Source organism: Drosophila yakuba, chromosome 3R, assembly GCF_016746365.2.
Source record: "Drosophila yakuba strain Tai18E2 chromosome 3R, Prin_Dyak_Tai18E2_2.1, whole genome shotgun sequence".
Taxonomy (NCBI): domain Eukaryota; kingdom Metazoa; phylum Arthropoda; class Insecta; order Diptera; family Drosophilidae; genus Drosophila; species Drosophila yakuba.
Genome location: NC_052530.2, coordinates 30,678,948 through 30,694,806, shown reverse-complemented (window position 1 = coordinate 30,694,806; position 15,859 = coordinate 30,678,948).

Sequence of the window (15,859 nt, the reverse complement as noted above, 5' to 3'; positions counted from 1 at the left end):
AGGGACCAGCGAAGGAGAAGCAAACAACAGGACCTGGCGTGGTCAGAAAGGGACGGTGGAGTCAGTGGTCGCAAAGGTGGTTCGGGGAGCAGCTCCAGCTGATCTTTCGGACGATACATCTTGCCCCATAACATCCTAAGCCCCGGCCAAGCCCGCAGGTTGGTCCTTTGGCAAGGGCGACGAGTGCCTGGCTTACGCAACAAGGGACGGTGGAGTCAGTGGGTGCAAAGGTGGTTCGGGGAGAAGCTCTAGCTGATCTTTCGGACGATACATCCTGCCCCATAACATCCTAAGTCCAGTCGAGCCGGCACGAAGACGCCGTCGAGGGAGACGCGGGACCAGCTAAGAAGGACGACGAAGGAGAGACGACGCGCGTCCGAAGGCGAGGATCACAGGACTCTCTGTATCAAGTCACTGAATAAAGGTGGTTTAAATCTAAAACTCTGTTTTCTCTTGGTCGGGCAATCACACAAATCATAAATTTGGTGGGACGAACAAACAAACTCTCTGAGCTAGCCGTTGCATTTCGTAGCGAGCAGAAACAAGGAAATCAGTTCGTTACATCTGGCGCCCAACGTGATTGTCCTGACCAAAAGAACAGAGGGGAAGATATTGAAATCGTGGAAGGAGACCGGTCGTGGAAGTCGGAGTCACCTACGTGAGTGTCCTGATCAAGGAGCCAGCATGGAGGAGACCGACGTTATGCCCAAGGAGCTTTAGGAGCTCGGGTCGAAGACACGGGAAGCGCAGGGTTAGATGCAGAGCTTAAGGACAGTCTCTAAAAGAGGAAAGGGGAAGACGATACAGGGTATCGTAACGCCCAACCGAGGTTCAGAAGGAGGAGTTCGAACAGGGAGCGGAGGCGAAAAGGAGCAGCTCGCAACAGTACCACAACTACACACCCGCAGAAGAAAGAGTTCAACCAAGAGATCCATGGCTGAGAGTCCCATTAGACGAAAGCCGACGACAAGTGGGTATGAACAGCGTGAACGAGGCAGGGTGCAAAGGGTGGACCCAACATCAGGAAGCAAGGATGACACCATAAAACTGCTTTAAAGGAAAACAAACCATATCAGCTGTTGGCATCAAAACAAGAGAAAATCGCGATGGGGGCGCTACGATAATAGCGGTCGATCGATAGTGAGATCGATAGGGAACAACAAATGCTGGATTTTATATTGATTTTCAACGCGCTGTCACACTATTGACAGCAATCGGCACGACATCGGAACATCGGAATTACGGAACATGAAGTGGCAACGCCGGTCTCCAATATCGATAACTCGATCGCGCACTCAGCGATGGGACAACATCGGTAGGAATCGGAAGTGGCAACGCCGGTCGCCAACATCGATAACTCGATTATGGTGAGTATCGGTGGAGTTGCCGGAGGTGGAAAGCGCTCATCGGCGGGAAATTTAAATGCGGAGCTGGCGACCAGAGGCAGACGGCAACAAATACAGGAAGCTGGAGAAGGGCGCGAGGATCAAGATGCCGAGTCAAGATGTCGAACGACAGGGTCTACTAGGCTGAGGCTGTCGGGTTGAGATCAAGGAGGCGCCGGTCGACGTGAGGAGTAAGGAATGGTGAGGATCAAGATGCCACGTCGAGATGCTCGAACAGGCTGAGACGTAGAGGCTGCGATCAGGAAGGCGCAAGGGTGTTCAAGATGCCAAGTCAAGACGCTGAACGACGGGGTCTAATAAGCTGCGACTGCCAGGCTGAGAACGAAGCGCGCAGGGTCGACGAGTGGAGATCTAGGAAGTTGCCTATGCAAGGAGGAGCCAAAGCAGAGGACCGCCGGAAGCAACATCCTTTTCAAAAGCTTCCGAAGAAAGGGGGAGATGTGAGGAGTCTTAAAACTCCCCACAAATCCGGGTGCAGGAGATCGGCGTAGCAACAGCGAAGACGGCTGGAATGCGAGAAGAGTCAAGGGCGGTCAGGTCAAACGGTAAATAATGGACCTTGGACCCCGGCAAAGCGGAGAGACCGTGAATTAACGGTACCGCGCTGTACCTTGGACTCAAACCCGCCAAGGGCACCGAGGGCTTACGGTAACGGTGCGGACTTTGGACAGGCACAAAGAGGACGCACCGTGAACTAACGGGACATGTTTGGACCTTGGACCCGAGCGAGCCGTGTGCAAAAGGGGAAATAACGGGATTCCCGCAGCCGATATAAGGGACGGACAGTCAATGAAGAAAGTGCCATACAGACGGACAGTCAATGACGAAAGTGCCATACAGACGGACAGTCAATGAAGAAAGTGCCATACAGTAGACAGTCAATGAAGGAAGTGCCATACAGTAGACAGTCAATAAAGAAAGTGCCATACAGACAGTAAATGAGAAGTGCGCGGAGAGCCATACAGCCTCACAGTCGATCGGGGAAAACTACGCGGAGTACACAGTCATTTAATAAGAAAGTACGCGGAGTACCACACGGGCAGACAGCCGATCCGAAACAGTGCGTGGAGAGCTACACAGGGACGCTCACAAGTGAAAGTACAACTGCGTCGAAGCGAGCATCCAAAAAGGATCTCCGCAAGAAGGGACCAGCGAAGGAGAAGCAAACAACAGGACCTGGCGTGGTCAGAAAGGGACGGTGGAGTCAGTGGTCGCAAAGGTGGTTCGGGGAGCAGCTCCAGCTGATCTTTCGGACGATACATCTTGCCCCATAACATCCTAAGCCCCGGCCAAGCCCGCAGGTTGGTCCTTTGGCAAGGGCGACGAGTGCCTGGCTTACGCAACAAGGGACGGTGGAGTCAGTGGGTGCAAAGGTGGTTCGGGGAGAAGCTCTAGCTGATCTTTCGGACGATACATCCTGCCCCATAACATCCTAAGTCCAGTCGAGCCGGCACGAAGACGCCGTCGAGGGAGACGCGGGACCAGCTAAGAAGGACGACGAAGGAGAGACGACGCGCGTCCGAAGGCGAGGATCACAGGACTCTCTGTATCAAGTCACTGAATAAAGGTGGTTTAAATCTAAAACTCTGTTTTCTCTTGGTCGGGCAATCACACAAATCATAAATTTGGTGGGACGAACAAACAAACTCTCTGAGCTAGCCGTTGCATTTCGTAGCGAGCAGAAACAAGGAAATCAGTTCGTTACATCTGGCGCCCAACGTGATTGTCCTGACCAAAAGAACAGAGGGGAAGATATTGAAATCGTGGAAGGAGACCGGTCGTGGAAGTCGGAGTCACCTACGTGAGTGTCCTGATCAAGGAGCCAGCATGGAGGAGACCGACGTTATGCCCAAGGAGCTTTAGGAGCTCGGGTCGAAGACACGGGAAGCGCAGGGTTAGATGCAGAGCTTAAGGACAGTCTCTAAAAGAGGAAAGGGGAAGACGATACAGGGTATCGTAACGCCCAACCGAGGTTCAGAAGGAGGAGTTCGAACAGGGAGCGGAGGCGAAAAGGAGCAGCTCGCAACAGTACCACAACTACACACCCGCAGAAGAAAGAGTTCAACCAAGAGATCCATGGCTGAGAGTCCCATTAGACGAAAGCCGACGACAAGTGGGTATGAACAGCGTGAACGAGGCAGGGTGCAAAGGGTGGACCCAACATCAGGAAGCAAGGATGACACCATAAAACTGCTTTAAAGGAAAACAAACCATATCAGCTGTTGGCATCAAAACAAGAGAAAATCGCGATGGGGGCGCTACGATAATAGCGGTCGATCGATAGTGAGATCGATAGGGAACAACAAATGCTGGATTTTATATTGATTTTCAACGCGCTGTCACACTATTGACAGCAATCGGCACGACATCGGAACATCGGAATTACGGAACATGAAGTGGCAACGCCGGTCTCCAATATCGATAACTCGATCGCGCACTCAGCGATGGGACAACATCGGTAGGAATCGGAAGTGGCAACGCCGGTCGCCAACATCGATAACTCGATTATGGTGAGTATCGGTGGAGTTGCCGGAGGTGGAAAGCGCTCATCGGCGGGAAATTTAAATGCGGAGCTGGCGACCAGAGGCAGACGGCAACAAATACAGGAAGCTGGAGAAGGGCGCGAGGATCAAGATGCCGAGTCAAGATGTCGAACGACAGGGTCTACTAGGCTGAGGCTGTCGGGTTGAGATCAAGGAGGCGCCGGTCGACGTGAGGAGTAAGGAATGGTGAGGATCAAGATGCCACGTCGAGATGCTCGAACAGGCTGAGACGTAGAGGCTGCGATCAGGAAGGCGCAAGGGTGTTCAAGATGCCAAGTCAAGACGCTGAACGACGGGGTCTAATAAGCTGCGACTGCCAGGCTGAGAACGAAGCGCGCAGGGTCGACGAGTGGAGATCTAGGAAGTTGCCTATGCAAGGAGGAGCCAAAGCAGAGGACCGCCGGAAGCAACATCCTTTTCAAAAGCTTCCGAAGAAAGGGGGAGATGTGAGGAGTCTTAAAACTCCCCACAAATCCGGGTGCAGGAGATCGGCGTAGCAACAGCGAAGACGGCTGGAATGCGAGAAGAGTCAAGGGCGGTCAGGTCAAACGGTAAATAATGGACCTTGGACCCCGGCAAAGCGGAGAGACCGTGAATTAACGGTACCGCGCTGTACCTTGGACTCAAACCCGCCAAGGGCACCGAGGGCTTACGGTAACGGTGCGGACTTTGGACAGGCACAAAGAGGACGCACCGTGAACTAACGGGACATGTTTGGACCTTGGACCCGAGCGAGCCGTGTGCAAAAGGGGAAATAACGGGATTCCCGCAGCCGATATAAGGGACGGACAGTCAATGAAGAAAGTGCCATACAGACGGACAGTCAATGACGAAAGTGCCATACAGACGGACAGTCAATGAAGAAAGTGCCATACAGTAGACAGTCAATGAAGGAAGTGCCATACAGTAGACAGTCAATAAAGAAAGTGCCATACAGACAGTAAATGAGAAGTGCGCGGAGAGCCATACAGCCTCACAGTCGATCGGGGAAAACTACGCGGAGTACACAGTCATTTAATAAGAAAGTACGCGGAGTACCACACGGGCAGACAGCCGATCCGAAACAGTGCGTGGAGAGCTACACAGGGACGCTCACAAGTGAAAGTACAACTGCGTCGAAGCGAGCATCCAAAAAGGATCTCCGCAAGAAGGGACCAGCGAAGGAGAAGCAAACAACAGGACCTGGCGTGGTCAGAAAGGGACGGTGGAGTCAGTGGTCGCAAAGGTGGTTCGGGGAGCAGCTCCAGCTGATCTTTCGGACGATACATCTTGCCCCATAACATCCTAAGCCCCGGCCAAGCCCGCAGGTTGGTCCTTTGGCAAGGGCGACGAGTGCCTGGCTTACGCAACAAGGGACGGTGGAGTCAGTGGGTGCAAAGGTGGTTCGGGGAGAAGCTCTAGCTGATCTTTCGGACGATACATCCTGCCCCATAACATCCTAAGTCCAGTCGAGCCGGCACGAAGACGCCGTCGAGGGAGACGCGGGACCAGCTAAGAAGGACGACGAAGGAGAGACGACGCGCGTCCGAAGGCGAGGATCACAGGACTCTCTGTATCAAGTCACTGAATAAAGGTGGTTTAAATCTAAAACTCTGTTTTCTCTTGGTCGGGCAATCACACAAATCATAAATTTGGTGGGACGAACAAACAAACTCTCTGAGCTAGCCGTTGCATTTCGTAGCGAGCAGAAACAAGGAAATCAGTTCGTTACATTACATGTCAAAAATGCTTTACGTTTCTTTTATTATTTAATGCAATTAAAAAGAGAAAACTTTTTTAATATACAACAGAATCGGAAAAAAGTTGACAAGCCAGCCGTAAGCTGACAGAGCCACTGTAGACGACATCTGAGAATTCGGGAAAAAGCTAAATGTTGCAATCCGAAAAAGCCCCGCAAATATATGTTTTAATATATAATGGCTTTAATTTTTATTGTAAAAATAGCAATTTCTTGTTTATAAAATGATTTAGGGTTTATTTACGTGTCAAAAAAGCTTTACGATTCTTTTATTTTTTTATGGAATTAAAAAGAGGAAACTTTTTTAATATACAACAGAATCGGATTGCCTCTCATATTTGATTTATAATATATTTCGGCAATTCAAAATGGAGGTGATCGAAAGAGAGGGAGATATGTTTAAATTCGCCTTCATTTTATCTTCCATAGAGAAATTTTAGTAAATAACAAATTTCAAATAAACAATTATATGAAAAAAATTCTCTTATAATTTATTAATAAATTTTACAATAAATCTTCACAATATTTGACATCGGAAAATTATTTTAGATTAAACGGTTTTGCTTGTTTTTGTTTGATAACTGTTACCCATTAAAATTCAATAAAGATTTCTATAAATTAAAACATAAATTATATAACTTCAACATACCTTTGTTTAATCGTTAAGTAACATTCCAAAGTTGGTTGTCAACGAAATATATACAACACAAACGCGTCGTTTTATATACATTATTATTATATTACATCGAAAGAACCGAGCACTGGACGCACACACTTTAATTCCAGGAAGGAATCGAAGAACTTTAGAAAAAAGTTTATCGAAATTAGGTATAAACCGCGAACAAAAATTTTTAACAGGATGCGTACATTGGTCGCGCTTGCACTTTTTCCGAAAATAACTAAAAGCTGAGCGCGCACACCCACATTTTTAGTCAAGAACCGGAAAACAACTGAATGCAGATCATCAGAGCTGAAAGGTCTCAGCTCAGCAAACGAAGCCGCGCTGTCGACGGCAGCAGAGAATTCGGCGCAACGAATAAGGCTGCACCACAAAAGAGTATTATATATATAATAAATAAATCTCATTCTCTCTCTTTTATTAAAGCAAACTATAATGACAACGCACGGAAGAGAGAAAAAGACATTCAAATTGCCTCTTATTTTCACTCCAATATTATTGGCCGTATGCGAGAGGGAGTGGCTTACATATTGCTCTCTCTCCAATTTAGGCAACCTAGCATGGTTGTGGAAGAAAGAGATGAAAATATATTCAAACGGCTGCTCATTTTCTGCACTTTTTATTTTGCAAAATATTCTAGGAACTATTTTGCGGATATTTAAATTGCCGCTCATTCGTTCTTCCATATAATTTCAACACTGTGGTTTTACCTGGAATTTTATGTTAACAGGAAGCATATCTAAATAACCTACTATTTTGTTCTGATTAAAAGCAACATTAACAATTCCTATCATCCTGTTAAAATTTAAAATACCTAATATTTAAGCCAATGACTGTTTTTTTATTTTGAAAAATATTTTGTTATATAAATTGCCGCTCACTTTTTTTTTTTTAATTTTCTAGCAAAATTATGAGCAAATTTAATTCAACCCTAAATGGTCATGGATGTTAATTTGCTATTTAGTTTTTCTTTTTCTGCTCCCAAAACAAATTATATTTCACAAGAAAATTAAAGGACAACAACATAATTGAAGACTACTTTCAAAACATAAATAAAAACTATCAAAACTATACTTTATAAACTAAACTAAATATTGGTTAGCAAATGTAATAGTTTTCATCTATTATTTGTTTTTGTGACTACATTATTATAATAATTTTTTATATTTGGAAATGGGTTCTTTGGTAAACTTTCATAGATACTAAAATAAAATTTTTGATTGTGAAAATATAAAAATAGCTATTTCTTGTTTATAAAATGATTTAGGTTTTATTTACATGTCAAAAATGCTTTACGTTTCTTTTATTATTTTATGCAATTAAAAAGAAGAAACTTTTTTAATATACAACAGAATCGGATTGCCTCTCATATTTGATTTATAATATATTTCGGCAATTCAAAATGGAGATGATCGAAAGAGAGGGAGATATGTTTAAATTCGCATTCATTTTCTCTTCCATAGAGAAATTTTAGTAAATAACAAATTTCAAATAAACAATTATATGACAAAAATTCTCTTATAATTTATTAATACATTTTACAATAAATCTTCACAATATTTGACATCGGAAAATTATTTTAGATTAAACGGTTTTGCTTGTTTTTGTTTGATAACTGTTACCCATTAAAATTCAATAAAGATTTCTATAAATTAAAACATAAATTATATAACTTCAACATACCTTTGTTTAATCGTTAAGTAACATTCCAAAGTTGGTTGTCAACGAAATATATACAACACAAACGCGTCGTTTTATATACATAATTATTATATTACATCGAAAGAACCGAGCACTGGACGCACACACTTTAATTCCAGGAAGGAATCGAAGAACTTTAGAAAAAAGTTTATCGAAATTAGGTATAAACCGCGAACAAAAATTTTTAACAGGATGCGTACATTGGTCGCGCTTGCACTTTTTCCGAAAATAACTAAGAGCTGAGCGCGCACACCCCCATTTTTAGTCAAGAACCGGAAAACAACTGAATGCAGATCATCAGAGCTGAAAGGTCTCAGCTCAGCAAACGAAGCCGCGCTGTCGACGGCAGCAGAGAATTCGGCGCAACGAATAAGGCTGCACCACAAAAGAGTATTATATATATAATAAATAAGTCTCATTCTCTCTCTTTTATTAAAGCAAACTATAATGACAACGCACGGAAGAGAGAAAAAGACATTCAAATTGCCTCTTATTTTCACTCCAATATTATTGGCCGTATGCGAGAGGGAGTGGCTTACATATTGCTCTCTCTCCAATTTAGGCAACCTAGCATGGTTGTGGAAGAAAGAGATGAAAATATATTCAAACGGCTGCTCATTATCTGCACTTTTTATTTTGCAAAATATTCTAGGAACTATTTTGCGGATATTTAAATTGCCGCTCATTCGTTCTTCCATATAATTTCAACACTGTGGTTTTACCTGGAATTTTATGTTAACAGGAAGCATATCTAAATAACCTACTATTTTGTTCTGATTAAAAGCAACATTAACAATTCCTATCATCCTGTTAAAATTTAAAATACCTAATATTTAAGCCAATGACTGTTTTTTTATTTTGAAAAATATTTTGTTATTTAAATTGCCGCTCACTTTTTTTTTTAATTTTCTAGCAAAATTATGAGCAAATTTAATTCAACCCTAAATGGTCATGGATGTTAATTTGCTATTTAGTTTTTCTTTTTCTGCTCCCAAAACAAATTATATTTCACAAGAAAATTAAAGGACAACAACATAATTGAAGACTACTTTCAAAACTTAAATAAAAACTATCAAAACTATACTTTATAAACTAAACTAAATATTGGTTAGCAAATGTAATAGTTTTCATCGATTATTTGTTTTTGTGACTACATTATTATAATAATTTTTTATATTTGGAAATGGGTTCTTTGGTAAACTTTCATAGATACTAAAATAAAATTTTTGATTGTGAAAATATAAAAATAGCTATTTCTTGTTTATAAAATGATTTAGGTTTTATTTACATGTCAAAAATGCTTTACGTTTCTTTTATTATTTTATGCAATTAAAAAGGGGAAACTTTTTTAATATACAACAGAATCGGATTGCCTCTCATATTTGATTTATAATATATTTCGGCAATTCAAAATGGAGATGATCGAAAGAGAGGGAGATATGTTTAAATTCGCCTTCATTTTCTCTTCCATAGAGAAATTTTAGTAAATAACAAATTTCAAATAAACAATTATATGAAAAAAATTAACTTATAATTTATTAATAAATTTTACAATAAATCTTCACAATATTTGATGTCGGAAAATTATTTTAGATTAAACGGCTTTGCTTGTTTTTGTTTGATAACTATGTTACCCACTAAAATTCAATAAAGATTTTTATAAATTAAAACATAAATTATATGACTTCAACATACCTTTGTTTAATCGTTGAGTAACATTCCAAAGTTGGTTGTCAACGAAATATATACAACACAAACGCGTCGTTTTATATACATTATTATTATATTACATCGAAAGAACCGAGCACTGGACGCACACACTTTAATTCCAGGAAGGAATCGAAGAACTTTAGAAAAAAGTTTATCGAAATTAGGTATAAACCGCGAACAAAAATTTTTAACAGGATGCGTACATTGGTCGCGCTTGCACTTTTTCCGAAAATAACTAAAAGCTGAGCGCGCACACCCACATTTTTAGTCAAGAACCGGAAAACAACTGAATGCAGATCATCAGAGCTGAAAGGTCTCAGCTCAGCAAACGAAGCCGCGCTGTCGACGGCAGCAGAGAATTCGGCGCAACGAATAAGGCTGCACCACAAAAGAGTATTATATATATAATAAATAAATCTCATTCTCTCTCTTTTATTAAAGCAAACTATAATGACAACGCACGGAAGAGAGAAAAAGACATTCAAATTGCCTCTTATTTTCACTCCAATATTATTGGCCGTATGCGAGAGGGAGTGGCTTACATATTGCTCTCTCTCCAATTTAGGCAACCTAGCATGGTTGTGGAAGAAAGAGATGAAAATATATTCAAACGGCTGCTCATTTTCTGCACTTTTTATTTTGCAAAATATTCTAGGAACTATTTTGCGGATATTTAAATTGCCGCTCATTCGTTCTTCCATATAATTTCAACACTGTGGTTTTACCTGGAATTTTATGTTAACAGGAAGCATATCTAAATAACCTACTATTTTGTTCTGATTAAAAGCAACATTAACAATTCCTATCATCCTGTTAAAATTTAAAATACCTAATATTTAAGCCAATGACTGTTTTTTTATTTTGAAAAATATTTTGTTATATAAATTGCCGCTCACTTTTTTTTTTTTAATTTTCTAGCAAAATTATGAGCAAATTTAATTCAACCCTAAATGGTCATGGATGTTAATTTGCTATTTAGTTTTTCTTTTTCTGCTCCCAAAACAAATTATATTTCACAAGAAAATTAAAGGACAACAACATAATTGAAGACTACTTTCAAAACATAAATAAAAACTATCAAAACTATACTTTATAAACTAAACTAAATATTGGTTAGCAAATGTAATAGTTTTCATCTATTATTTGTTTTTGTGACTACATTATTATAATAATTTTTTATATTTGGAAATGGGTTCTTTGGTAAACTTTCATAGATACTAAAATAAAATTTTTGATTGTGAAAATATAAAAATAGCTATTTCTTGTTTATAAAATGATTTAGGTTTTATTTACATGTCAAAAATGCTTTACGTTTCTTTTATTATTTTATGCAATTAAAAAGAAGAAACTTTTTTAATATACAACAGAATCGGATTGCCTCTCATATTTGATTTATAATATATTTCGGCAATTCAAAATGGAGATGATCGAAAGAGAGGGAGATATGTTTAAATTCGCATTCATTTTCTCTTCCATAGAGAAATTTTAGTAAATAACAAATTTCAAATAAACAATTATATGACAAAAATTCTCTTATAATTTATTAATACATTTTACAATAAATCTTCACAATATTTGACATCGGAAAATTATTTTAGATTAAACGGTTTTGCTTGTTTTTGTTTGATAACTGTTACCCATTAAAATTCAATAAAGATTTCTATAAATTAAAACATAAATTATATAACTTCAACATACCTTTGTTTAATCGTTAAGTAACATTCCAAAGTTGGTTGTCAACGAAATATATACAACACAAACGCGTCGTTTTATATACATAATTATTATATTACATCGAAAGAACCGAGCACTGGACGCACACACTTTAATTCCAGGAAGGAATCGAAGAACTTTAGAAAAAAGTTTATCGAAATTAGGTATAAACCGCGAACAAAAATTTTTAACAGGATGCGTACATTGGTCGCGCTTGCACTTTTTCCGAAAATAACTAAGAGCTGAGCGCGCACACCCCCATTTTTAGTCAAGAACCGGAAAACAACTGAATGCAGATCATCAGAGCTGAAAGGTCTCAGCTCAGCAAACGAAGCCGCGCTGTCGACGGCAGCAGAGAATTCGGCGCAACGAATAAGGCTGCACCACAAAAGAGTATTATATATATAATAAATAAGTCTCATTCTCTCTCTTTTATTAAAGCAAACTATAATGACAACGCACGGAAGAGAGAAAAAGACATTCAAATTGCCTCTTATTTTCACTCCAATATTATTGGCCGTATGCGAGAGGGAGTGGCTTACATATTGCTCTCTCTCCAATTTAGGCAACCTAGCATGGTTGTGGAAGAAAGAGATGAAAATATATTCAAACGGCTGCTCATTATCTGCACTTTTTATTTTGCAAAATATTCTAGGAACTATTTTGCGGATATTTAAATTGCCGCTCATTCGTTCTTCCATATAATTTCAACACTGTGGTTTTACCTGGAATTTTATGTTAACAGGAAGCATATCTAAATAACCTACTATTTTGTTCTGATTAAAAGCAACATTAACAATTCCTATCATCCTGTTAAAATTTAAAATACCTAATATTTAAGCCAATGACTGTTTTTTTATTTTGAAAAATATTTTGTTATTTAAATTGCCGCTCACTTTTTTTTTTAATTTTCTAGCAAAATTATGAGCAAATTTAATTCAACCCTAAATGGTCATGGATGTTAATTTGCTATTTAGTTTTTCTTTTTCTGCTCCCAAAACAAATTATATTTCACAAGAAAATTAAAGGACAACAACATAATTGAAGACTACTTTCAAAACTTAAATAAAAACTATCAAAACTATACTTTATAAACTAAACTAAATATTGGTTAGCAAATGTAATAGTTTTCATCGATTATTTGTTTTTGTGACTACATTATTATAATAATTTTTTATATTTGGAAATGGGTTCTTTGGTAAACTTTCATAGATACTAAAATAAAATTTTTGATTGTGAAAATATAAAAATAGCTATTTCTTGTTTATAAAATGATTTAGGTTTTATTTACATGTCAAAAATGCTTTACGTTTCTTTTATTATTTTATGCAATTAAAAAGGGGAAACTTTTTTAATATACAACAGAATCGGATTGCCTCTCATATTTGATTTATAATATATTTCGGCAATTCAAAATGGAGATGATCGAAAGAGAGGGAGATATGTTTAAATTCGCCTTCATTTTCTCTTCCATAGAGAAATTTTAGTAAATAACAAATTTCAAATAAACAATTATATGAAAAAAATTAACTTATAATTTATTAATAAATTTTACAATAAATCTTCACAATATTTGATGTCGGAAAATTATTTTAGATTAAACGGCTTTGCTTGTTTTTGTTTGATAACTATGTTACCCACTAAAATTCAATAAAGATTTTTATAAATTAAAACATAAATTATATGACTTCAACATACCTTTGTTTAATCGTTGAGTAACATTCCAAAGTTGGTTGTCAACGAAATATATACAACACAAACGCGTCGTTTTATATACATTATTATTATATTACATCGAAAGAACCGAGCACTGGACGCACACACTTTAATTCCAGGAAGGAATCGAAGAACTTTAGAAAAAAGTTTATCGAAATTAGGTATTAACCGCGAACAAAAATTTTTAACAGGATGCGTACATTGGTCGCGCTTGCACTTTTTCCGAAAATAACTAAGAGCTGAGCGCGCACACCCCCATTTTTAGTCAAGAACCGGAAAACAACTGAATGCAGATCATCAGAGCTGAAAGGTCTCAGCTCAGCAAACGAAGCCGCGCTGTCGACGGCAGCAGAGAATTCGGCGCAACGAATAAGGCTGCACCACAAAAGAGTATTATATATATAATAAATAAGTCTCATTCTCTCTCTTTTATTAAAGCAAACTATAATGACAACGCACGGAAGAGAGAAAAAGACATTCAAATTGCCTCTTATTTTCACTCCAATATTATTGGCCGTATGCGAGAGGGAGTGGCTTACATATTGCTCTCTCTCCAATTTAGGCAACCTAGCATGGTTGTGGAAGAAAGAGATGAAAATATATTCAAACGGCTGCTCATTTTCTGCACTTTTTATTTTGCAAAATATTCTAGGAACTATTTGCGGATATTTAAATTGCCGCTCATTCGTTCTTCCATATAAATTCAACACTGTGGTTTTACCTGGAATTTTATGTTAACAGGAAGCATATCTAAATAACCTACTATTTTGTTCTGATTAAAAGCAACATTAACAATTCCTATCATCCTGTTAAAATTTAAAATACCTAATATTTAAGCCAATGACTTTTTATTTTGCAAAATATTCTAGGAACTATTTGCGGATATTTAAATTGCCGCTCATTCGTTCTTCCATATAAATTCAACACTGTGGTTTTACCTGGAATTTTATGTTAACAGGAAGCATATCTATATAACCTACTATTTTGTTCTGATTAAAAGCAACATTAACAATTCCTATCATCCTGTTAAAATTTAAAATACCTAATATTTAAGCCAATGACTGTTTTTTTATTTTGAAAAATATTTTGTTATTTAAATTGCCGCTCACTTTTTTTTTTTAATTTTCTAGCAAAATTATGAGCAAATTTAATTCAACCCTAAATGGTAATGGATGTTAATTTGCTATTTAGTTTTTCTTTTTCTGCTCCCAAAACAAATTATATTTCACAAGAAAATTAAAGGACAACAACATAATTGAAGACTACTTTCAAAACTTAAATAAAAACTATCAAAACTATACTTTATAAACTAAACTAAATATTGGTTAGCAAATGTAATAGTTTTCATCTATTATTTGTTTTTGTGACTACATTATTATAATAATTTTTTATATTTGGAAATGGGTTCTTTGGTAAACTTTCATAGATACTAAAATAAAATTTTTGATTGTGAAAATATAAAAATAGCTATTTCTTGTTTATAAAATGATTTAGGTTTTATTTACATGTCAAAAATGCTTTACGTTTCTTTTATTATTTTATGCAATTAAAAAGGGGAAACTTTTTTAATATACAACAGAATCGGATTGCCTCTCATATTTGATTTATAATATATTTCGGCAATTCAAAATGGAGATGATCGAAAGAGAGGGAGATATGTTTAAATTCGCCTTCATTTTCTCTTCCATAGAGAAATTTTAGTAAATAACAAATTTCAAGTAAACAATTATATGAAAAAAATTCTCTTAAAATTTATTAATAAATTTTACAATAAATCTTCACAATATTTGATGTCGGAAAATTATTTTAGATTAAACGGCTTTGCTTGTTTTTGTTTGATAACTATGTTACCCATTAAAATTCAATAAAGATTTTTATAAATTAAAACATAAATTATATGACTTCAACATACCTTTGTTTAATCGTTAAGTAACATTCCAAAGTTGGTTGTCAACGAAATATATACAACACAAACGCGTCGTTTTATATACATTATTATTATATTACATCGAAAGAACCGAGCACTGGACGCACACACTTTAATTCCAGGAAGGAATCGAAGAACTTTAGAAAAAAGTTTATCAAAATTAAGTATTACCCGCGAACAAAAATTTTTAACAGGATGCGTACATTGGTCGCGCTTGCACTTTTTCCGAAAATAACTAAGAGCTGAGCGCGCACACCCCCCTTTTTAGTCAAGAACCGAAAAACCACTGAAAGCAAATCATCTGTCTCAATAAAGTTTTACTTCACAAGAAGGCGACAACGATCTCTGTCGTGTCTCTCTCTCTCTTTGCAGCTGACTTTTTAAGGTTTCAATAAACACCACATATAAAGCAGGTGCCCAAAAGCTGGTTATGGCAGAGCAAATTACCAAACATGCAAATATATAAACGTAACCTTGTTTTTACATAGCAGATCGTTTGAGCAATAAATAAAATTGTTGGTGTGAGTCTCAACTTAAAAATAGAGATTGTAAATAAAATGCAAAATAGGTTTTGTTAAAGAAATTGTCAAAACGCATGTATACGGCGATTGCTTTTTCTACAGAAAGAGCAGTTGCAAAAACACAATTAGCTGGAAAAGCAATGGCGGGCTTATAATTGATTTACAGTACATATATACGTCGATTGGCTTTTCTATAGAAAGAGCA